Source organism: Dama dama, chromosome 1, assembly GCF_033118175.1.
Source record: "Dama dama isolate Ldn47 chromosome 1, ASM3311817v1, whole genome shotgun sequence".
NCBI classification, from domain to species: Eukaryota; Metazoa; Chordata; class Mammalia; order Artiodactyla; family Cervidae; genus Dama; species Dama dama.
This window is the reverse complement of record NC_083681.1, coordinates 7,812,412-7,822,948: the sequence shown is the minus strand read 5'-3', so window position 1 is coordinate 7,822,948 and position 10,537 is coordinate 7,812,412. Positions and strand designations below refer to the sequence as shown.

Genomic DNA, 10,537 nt, shown 5'->3' with positions numbered 1-10,537 from the left:
TGCAGAGTACCAAAGAATAGCAAGGAGAGATAAGAAAGCCTTCCTCAGTGATCAGTGCAAAGAAATAGAGAAAAACAATAGAATGGGAAAGACTAGAGATCTCTTCAAGAAAATTAGAGATATCAAGGGAACATTTCATGCAAAGCTGGGCTCAATAAAGTCAGAAATGGTAGAGATCTAACAGAAGCAGATGATATTAAGAAGAGGTGGCAAGAATACACAGAAGAACTGTACAAACAAGATCTTTATGACCCAGATAATCACGATGGTGTGATCATTCACCTAGAGCCAGAAATCCTGGAATGTGAAGTCAAGTGGGCCTTAGGAAGCATCACTACAATCAAAGCTAGTGGAGGTGATGGAATTCCAATTGAGGTATTTCAAATCCTGAAAGATGATGCTGTGAAAGAGCTACACTCAATATGTCACCAAATTTGGAAAATGCAGCAGTGGCCACAGGACTGGAAAAGGTCAGTTTTCATTCCAATCCCAAAGAAAGACAATGCAAAAGAATGCTCAAACTACCACACAATTGTGCTCATCTCACACACTAGTAAAGTAATGCTCAAAATTCTCCAAGCCAGGCTTCAGCAATATGTGAACCGTGAACTTCCAGATGTTCAAGCTGGTTTTAGAAAAGGCAGAGGAACCAGAGATCAAATTGCCAACATCTGCTAGATTGAAAAAGCAAGAGAGTTCCAGAAAAACATCTATTTTTGCTTTATTGACTATGCCAAAGCCTTTGACTATGTGGATCACAATAAACTGTGGAAAATTCTGAAAGAGATGGGAATAACAGACCACCTGACCTGCCTCTTGAGAAACCTATATGCAGGTCAGGAAGCAACAGTTAGAACTGGACATGGAACAACAGACTGGTTCCAAATAGGGAAAGGAGTACATCAAGGCTGTATGTTGTCACCCTGCTTAATTAACTTATATGCAGAGTACATCATGAGAAATGCTGGACTGGAGGAAGCACAAGCTGGAATCAATATTGCCAAGAAAAATATCAATAACCTCAGATATGCAGATGAGAACACCCTTATGACAGAAAGTGAAGAAGAACTAAAACGCCTCTTGATGAAAGTGAAAGAAGAGAGTGAAAAAGTTGGCTTACAGCTCAACATTCAGAAAACTAAGATCATGGCATCCAGTCCCATCACTTCATGGCAAATAGATGGGGATACAATGGAAACGGTGACAGACTTTCTTTCCTGGGGCTCCAAAATTACTGCAGATGGTGACTGCAGCCATAAAATTAAAAGATGCTGCTCCTTGGAAGAAAAGTTATGACAAATCTAGACAGCATATTAAAAAGCAGAGACATTACATTGCCAAAAAAAATCTGTCTAGTCATAGCTATGGTTTTTCCAGTAGTCATCTACGGATGTGAGAGTTGGATCATAAAGAAGACTGAACTCCAAAGAATTGATGCTTTTGAACTGTGGTGTTGGAGAAGACTCTTGAGAGTCCCTTGGACTTCAAGGACATCAAACCAGTCAGTCCTGAAGGAAATCAACTCTGAATATTCATTGGAAGGTCTGATGCTAAAGCTGAAGCTCCAAAACTTTGGCCTCCTGATCCAAAGAGCCAATTCATTAGAAAAGACCCTGATGCTGGGAACGTTTGAAGGTGAGAGGAGAAAGGGATCACAGAGAATGAGATGGTTGGATGGCATCACTGACTCAGTGGACATGAGTTTCTGCAAGCTCCAGGAGATGGTGAAGGTCAGGGAAACCTGGCGTGCTGCTGTCCATGGGGTCACGAAGAGTCAGACACGACTGAACAACTGAACAACAATAGCGTGACAGATGGTGACAAATCCTATAGAGAAAAAGTGCAGGCAAGACACAGAGAGTTCAGGAAGGGGTGGGGTGGTGTAGTAGGGTGGGTGTTGCACATTCCTGAATAGAAGGACTGAGCCAAGGTTGTTAGAAATGAGAGCTCTCCAGCAGAGGAATGGCAAGCACCAAAACACTAGGAACCATAGGAACACTTGTGCGGCTGCACCTGGTGGGCTAGGCGGGGAGTAGCAGGAAATAAACTCAGAGATTTAACAGAGGACAGCTTGTATAAAGCTTTTAGGACTTCGGCCTTTACTCAGGGGAGATAGGACAAACTGGAGGATTTTGAACAAAGGAATAAATCAACTTAGTGTTCAAAAAGACCACTCTGGTTCCATGCAGAGAACACAAAAGCTAAAGCAGGGATGTCAGTTAAGAGGCTATTTACAGGGACTTCCTGGTGGTCTGGTGGTTAAGGATCCAGTCTGCAATGCAGGGGAGGAGGGTTCAATCCTTGGTTTAGGAATAGCCTCCCACAGGCCGCAGAGCAACTAAGCCTGTGTGATGCAACTCCTGAGCCTGTGCACCACAACTACTGAAGCCTAAGTACTACAACTAGAGAGCCAGAATGCCACAATGAAAGATGCCGCATGATGCAACAAGGGTCCCAATCCAGCCTAATCAATTATTTCATAAACAGGCTATTACAAAAAGCTGGGATGATGATAACTGGGGTCAAGATGACAGCAGTCCAGATGGGGAGAAAGGTCATATTCTGTATATTCAAAAAGGCAAGCAGATTTTGCTAATGGATTAGATGCAGACTCTGAGAGAGAGAGAAAAAAAAAGAGTCAAGAACAGCTTGAAGGTTTTTTTGGCATGAATGACTGTAAACCTGAGGTTGGCATTTACTGAAATGAGGAAGACAGCAGGAAGAGGAGATGTGAAGAAAAAGACTGGGGCTTATTAAGTCTGAGACATCAAACATACAAATAGAGATGTTGCAAAGAGAGTTGGATTTACTATCCTGGAGTTTAAAACAGAGGTTGTCAGAATTAGAAATATGACATCTGGGAGTCCTCTGTGTATCAGTGGGGTTTAAAGTGATGAGGTCAGAGAAGATCAGTGAGAAGGAAAGGAGCTACGGGAGAGTTCAGAGCACTGAGTGTGGACCAGTCAAATGATGACTAAGCGTGGAGGTTGTTATGGACTTAGGCAAAAGATGTTTCACTGACGACCTAATTGAAATGGCTTTAAGAGAGAACGGGCGGAAAGAAACTGGAGACAGCTGGTATAGATCACTCTTACAAGGATTTCTGTTGTAGAGCAAAGCAGAGACTTGAGGCAGATCTGGACTTGGGGCAAAGTTGTCGAGAGAGGGTTATGTTTTTAAGCTGGGCTACTCTACAGTGTGTTTGCCTTCTGATAGAAATAATAAAGGAGGAGGAGGAAGAAAAGAGGAAAGGAAGGAAGGAAGGAAAGCAAATAGAGGAGGACGGGGAGAACAAGGTGAGCAAGAGCGGGTGAGAAGGATTGAGGAGGGAAGGAAGGGGATGCAGGGGAGAAGGAGGGGTAAACATTAATAGCACCCTGAGAAAGAAGAGAAGTATGTATCCAAAATCAGAAATGGAAATGGGGACACTACTATTTGTCATCATAAATAAAAATGATCATTATCCTTTATTGTGAACAACTGTGAACCAACAAATTAAAAGACCTAGATAAAATGGACCACTTCCTAGAAACACACAAATTATCTACCTAAACTGATTCAAGAAAAAATAGAAAATCTCAACACTTATCACAAGTAAAGATATTGAATCAGGAATCAAAAAACTTCCCAGCAAAGAAAAATCTAGGACCAGACAGCTTTATTGGTGAATTCTACCTGGCATTTAAAAAAGAATTAACACCAATCTTTTTCAAATTCTTACAAAGAGTAGAAGAGGAGAGAACACATCCTAACTTGCACTATGAAGACAGCACTACCTTAGTCTTTATCTAGTGTGGAACACAGATAAAAACATCAGAAAAAGAGAAGATTACAGATCAATATCCTTGATGAATACAGATGCAGAGATCCTCAAGAGAATACTAGGAAATTGAATCCAACAGCCTATTACAAGAATTGTATACCATGACCAAATGAAATTTATTCCATGAATTCAATGGTGGTTCCACAAAAGAAAATTAATCAATGTAATATATCATATTAATAGAATGAAAGGAAAAAAACCCCTACCTGATCACCTCAACAGACACAGAATGGTGTTTTACAAAATCCAACCCCCTTTCATGATAAGAGGTGAATGGGAGTGAATTAAGAATAGACTAGAACTTCCTCCATATGATAAAGCACATTTACAGAAGACCCATAGGTTGAAAAAAAATAGTTGTGAAGGACTAGAAGCTTTCCTCCTCTCAGGTCATGAACAAAATCAGGATGCCTTCTTTCACCAATGTTGTAATGGAAGTTGTAGCCAGAGGAAAGAATAAATAAGTAAAAGACATCCAGACTGGAAGGAAAGAAGTAAAATTATCTCTATTCACATATAACACAATCCTATATAGAGAAAATTCTAAAGAATCCACTAGAAAGCTAGTAGAACTAATAAAGGAACGTAGCAAAGTTTCAGGGTATAAGATCAATGCACAAAAAATCAGTTGTGTTTATATATACCAGCAATAAAGAATCTGAAAAGGAATTAAGAAAGCAACTACAATTACATCTAAAAGAGTAAAATATTTGGGAAAAAATTAACCAAGGAGATACGAGTTATACACTGAAAACCAGAAAATATTGCTGAAAGAAATAAAATAGGATCTAAACAAACAGAAATGCTATGTTAATGGTACAAAACTTAATATTGTTAAAATGTCAATACTAGAGAAAGTGATCTACAGATTCAGTGCAATTCCTGTCAAAATTCCTATAGCCTAATTTCCAGAAATTAAAAAGTCATTCCTTTAATTCATGTGGAAAAAAACTCAAATAGTCAAAAAAATCTTGAAAAAAGCAAAGTAGGAGCACTCACACTTTCCAGTTTCAAAACTTGTTACAAAGCTACAGGAATTACAGCAGCATGATTATGGCATAAGTTTAGACATAATAGAAAAGAACTGAGAGTTCAGAAATAAAACCATACCCCTGTGGTCAATTGACTTTTGACAAGCGTGCCAAATATATTCAATGGCAATGAGAAGTCTCTTCACAGGTTTTGTGGGACGTTGGACTTCCCCTGTGCAAAAGAATAAAGTTGAACCTCCTACTTCACACCATATACAAAAATTAATTTACAATTGATCAGTGACATAAAAATCATTAAATTCTTAGATAAAAACAGGAGTAAATCTTCATGACCTAGGATTTGGCAATGGATTCTTAGATATGATACTAAAAGCAGAAACAACAAAAGAAAAAAATAAATTTAATTTTTTTCAAAATTAAAAAAATTTCTGCATCATAGTATTATCAAGAAAGTGAAAAAAAACAAGCTCAAGGTTGATAGAAAATATTTAAAATCATATATCTGAAATAAGCTTAATATCTCAAACATATAAAAATTAATATAACTCAACAATAAAAAGATAATTCAGTCTAAAAAATATTGGACTTAAGTAGACATTTCTCCAAAAATACAAATATGAAATAAGTATGTGAAAAGATTCTAAACATCACTGATCATTAGGGAAATGTAAGCAGAATCACTTTATACCTATTAAAATAGTTACAATCAATAAAACAAAAAAAAAGTGTTAGTAAAGATGGAGAAAAATTGGAACCCTCATGCATTTCTTATGGAAATGTAAAATGGTACACCTACTATGGAAAACAGTTTGGTGGTTACTCAAAAAGCTATACATGGAATTATCATATTCTGTCCAGCTCCTAAGCATTTACCCAACATAATTAAAAGCAGGAAGTCAAACATTCACAATAGCCAAAAAGTAGAAACAACCCAAATGTTCATCAACAGATGAATAGATACAGAAAATGTGGCTTATGTATATAATAAAACATTGTTCAGTCACAAAACAGAAGTTCTGATACATGCTACAACTTGGATGAATGTGGAAAACTTTGCACTTTTAGCAAGACACAAAAGGACAGACATTGTGCAATTCCTTTTTTATGAAACATCTAGAATAGATGTCAAATTCATAGAACCAGAAAATAGATTAGAGGTTTCCAGGGGCTGACAGCGGAGAAAAATGAGGAGTTATTGCCTCAAAATTATAGAGTTTCTATAGATAGAAACTTTAGATAGAAGTGATGAAAATTCATGGAAATAGAGAGTGAGGATGGTTGCATAACATTGTGAATATAGTTATTGCCATTGAGTTGAACAGTTAAAATGACAAATTTTGTTATATATATATATATATATATATATATATATATATATCACCACAGTTTAAAAAATTTATAATGTAATATGCCAAGGAAATTGAATTATATACTTTAAATGGATAAATTACATGGTATGTGAATATCTCAATAAAGCTGTGTAAAAAACTAGTGATGCAGTACACAGTGAAAATTGCTAGTCTTGCCCTTGGGTAGGCAAGAAAAGATGTGATTTACTACATGAAGGGGCTTGGCTTAAATAGGAATGTGGATAATTCATCCATCGTAACATGGATGTAAATCAAGGAATACGGATGCAAATGCAGGCAGCAGGTTTGGTGTTGGGAGCAGGTTTATCAGTCTCAGCTGTTGTAAAAGTATGTCAAGTTGCATCTTTCTTACAGTGTTTATTTCTTTCTGCCTGGTGGATCCTTGGTTATTCTTCCCTGACCCAACATCACTCAATTGTAAGTTTTTTATTAGGGTATACAATGCCTTGACTCATTTTGAATTGCCATAGAACCTAGGGTTATATGTTCTTAAAACATTCTGAATGAATGAGTGAGCAAATTATGAATACAACGGACTACTGGCTCTCAAGAGTTTAGTTGGTTTTCATTTCCCATCCTCCGTTCAGTTCACATTCTCTACTTCTCTGTCATATATAAACCAAACCATGTTTGGTGAGAAACCTCCTCAGCACCCATTCTCATGTGTTGTGTGATAATATTCTCCCATTTCTGTTGGAAAACAATTTTTGTTGTCCCCATTTGGCAATCAGGCAGTGTCAGCTGGTGCGTTCACCAGTGCCAGCGTCCCACTCACAGCCTGGACTGTGCTACCTCCTTGTGGGTCCTGGCAGTGGACAAGCAGGAAACAAGAGCAACACTAATGCAGAGAAGACAGATGAAGAAGAGAAAGAGGACAGAGTTGTCCTCTTTACTCCACAGGCTGATCAGAAGCAACTCTATTGATAACACAAACCAGATGGAAAACCTACAACAAGATCCGAACTCCTCCCTACACTCAGTAAAGTCTTGTGAGGAGTCTACACCGTGGGCTTCGTCCATCCATCCAAAATACAAGAGAACACGCTGCCTTTGATGTTTGCTGAGGCCCTGCAGAACTTAGTTGCCCTGTCTCAGTCTGGCACTGCTGAAACAGCTGCCTTTGTGTTAGTTGTGCAGTTGGATACCCCACTGTCTGTGCCTCTCCCGGACTTCTAAGCTGGTCTTTCAAACGGGAAAAGTGATTGAGCAGATGGAAAAATTTTACCCTGAACTCAAGATAGCTTATGCTGTTCATGGCAATAAATTGGGCACCAAGGTCAGAGATCAGGGAGCACCTTGTCTTTGGTACCCCTGGGATAATTCTGGACTGGTACTCCAAGCTCAAGTTCATTGACTCCAAGAAGATCAAGGTTTGGTCTGGATGAAGCTGACATGATGATAACTACCCACCACCGTCAAGATCGGAGCATCTGCACCCATAGGATGCTGCCCAGCAGCTGACAGATGCTGCTTGCCCCTAATACCTTTGAAGACTCTATGGAAATTTGCCCAGATAGCGGTCCCAGAATCAAACATCCAGCGGAGGCGGGAGCAGACAGTGGACACCACGCAGCTGTGGTATATCCTGCACAGAGATGGAAATGGGGAGTTGCAGGCCTCGTGTAGCCTCTACGGGCCATCACCATTGCTTCAGCTACCATCTGCTGCCATTCCCCTAAAACACGTGGCTGGCTGACAGCAGGGCTCTCAAAAGAAGGCAACCCCATGAAATGTGGTGAAATGATGGTGGAGCGGAGGGCTGCCATAACGGAGTGCCTGAGATGGTAAAGAGAAGGTTCTGGCGACCACCAACATGCATGCCCTTATTGTTGTTATACAGATGTATAACCTGAAGTTAAACAGGCGTCTGTCATCCTCAGTGCTGACATTTCCCTTTACAGGGACAGGAATCTGGACAGTGGGACCCACCTGCACTGCGGTAGGCATACAGGCCTCTTTCACAAGAAAAGTCTGGCAGTGAACATGGTTGACAGCAGACACAGCATGAACATCCTGAACCAAAGCCATGTAATAAGAGTATAGACAGAGCAGACATGCTGATGTGGAGGAGACAGAAGTTAGCCAACAGAGGAACTCCACCACCACGGTACTTGCCTTCGGCTCTCTCCCTGAACATATATTCCGAACATCTGTGTTCATAGTGCTCGGGATACAGACATGTGCCATCAAGGGACTAGGGCACTATAGCCATTCATCTGTCCCAGGCAAGAATAATTGCCAAAGTTTTTGCTCCATCTTTATTTGGAATCTTCGTGTGGAATAGTCAGAGCAAATAATAGTATTATGCATTTCCTCAAAGCTGGCCAAGGCTGTTGGTACCCACAGAGCAACAGGGCAAAGATGAGATGAAACTGAGTTGCAGGAGAAATATAAAACCCCAGTCAAGAGGAGTCCTCTTCAGTTCATTGATAAAAAATGGTTACTTCATCTAGGACCAGGCCTGGAAGAGGGCTCTTCTGTGATGAGCATTACTGCAATCTCAGACCTTCCTTGGAGCCATTTCTGTGTTTTATGACCAGACCTTCCCCCAGGAAGGGAAGGGGAAGAGGCCAGCCTCCAGGTGGTTTCCTTGGAACGTTGCAAACACTGTGGAGACCAACAGACGGCCCACATTTCCCCAGTGGGCGCGTGACTGTGTTGAGTCTTCTTCACGCTTCCGGCCAACTCTGAGCCTTCCCAGGAGTCTTGTAAGAAGAGAAGAAATTTTATGCCTCACCGTCCAAAGTCCTGTGGACCAACCCTGAAATAACTATAAACAAAGGCAATAATTAAAGGAGTTTAGACTCAAAACAAAAAATAAAAAAACAAAAATTGTTTTTTCAGCATCTTCTCTTCTTAACTGGAATTTCATCAGGAGTTTCTCACTGCAAAGAGTGGGGTGAAAAATCTTGGGGGCAAAATGACACAGCCTTTGGAAAACTGGATATCTAATTGCAGGGAGAACATACCTGAGACTGATTTAAAATATTTATAAATATTATGATGAACAAATCCTAAATAATGTGACAGCTGGTGGAAGCTCCTTAGCACTTCTATCTTTTGGGCCTTCAGACTCAGGTAGGATCAGTCAGAAAAGAATTCTGGGAGCAATAGAATGTTTGAACAGGCTGTTCCAATGATGAGGAACATAGATTTCAGCAAAGAAAGTAAAGACTTTCTCAGCAGGATAAATGACCAAAGCATACAGAGGTATGAGAAAGCCAAGTGAGGAGGAGGAGCTGCAGGGTGTCAGTAGAAAATATGTAAGTTTTATTTTAACAAGCCTTAAAGTTAATGCCAAATGCTTCAAACTTTGTGCCATCATTCTTGAGTAATATTTAGTTTGAAGTATAACATACTGAGAAAGTTAATTCACAAATGATTCACTAATTGAATCATACAACCCAAGAAATATCTTGATACACTCAAAGGAACTTACTAAATGTTATTATTCTGCCTTGTGTTCTTATAAATCTAAATGTCATCACAGCAATTTTTTTGGAAATGGTATTAGGTCTAACCTTTATTGGGTACTTTCTATGTTCCACACACTATTCTACATGCTTCATATATATTTCAGTTAATTCTTGCAACCATCCTATAAGGTGATCCTTATTAATTACCCTTTTATAGCTGAGGCATGGAAATGACAACTTAATAGTCTCAAGGTCACATGGTGGGTCAGGATTTGAATCCAGGCTGAATCTGCTTTTCACAGGATGTGAGGTACCTCCTTCAAAGCATCGGTGGCAGTCAGACAAATATTTCTCTCAATAGAATCACTTGATGAGGACAAATTTATACACCAAAAAGGGAGGACCTAGGGGCCAAAAGGAAAGTGAGGTGAGGAAAAGGCAATAGAATTAAGAATTAAGTTGAATTATATCAGATAATTCAATATGAATATCATATAATCATAATTTTTTCTTTGCTGAACAGTCTTATAGCCAACAAGAGATTTACTGAGCCATGTAAATGGAATGAATCAAGTTATTGCCTTAGAGGTTTCTCTAATCTAGTAGGGGAGCAACAATGTTAATGATGGTTTATCCCAGGCTAATTGAAGTAAATCCTATTCTTGAGGCACAAGCACTGTGAGAACAAGAAGAAAAATTACTAACTCTAGGCAGATGATGGAGAGAACTTCAAAGAGGTGCAGGCCTTTGCGCTGAGCTTTAGCGGGTAAATAGGGTTTTCAGTAGGTAAGGTCTTGGGGAATCAGTCTGGGCACAGACAAAGGGGAGAGGTGTGGAGGGTTGCAGAACAGTCAGACGGGAATACCGCATGAGGGGATACAGGTGTGGGACGGGACGCTGGAGAGGCCCTGGAGTCCTGGTAGTAGAGAACCCCGA

General features: G+C 39.7%; 1 pseudogene; it reads left to right on the top strand.

Annotated features, from left to right (window-relative positions):
• Positions 1-2,992: 2,992 nt before the first annotated feature.
• On the top strand, positions 2,993-8,228 carry LOC133064626 (ATP-dependent RNA helicase DDX19B-like; annotated as a pseudogene).
• Positions 8,229-10,537: the final 2,309 nt, after the last annotated feature.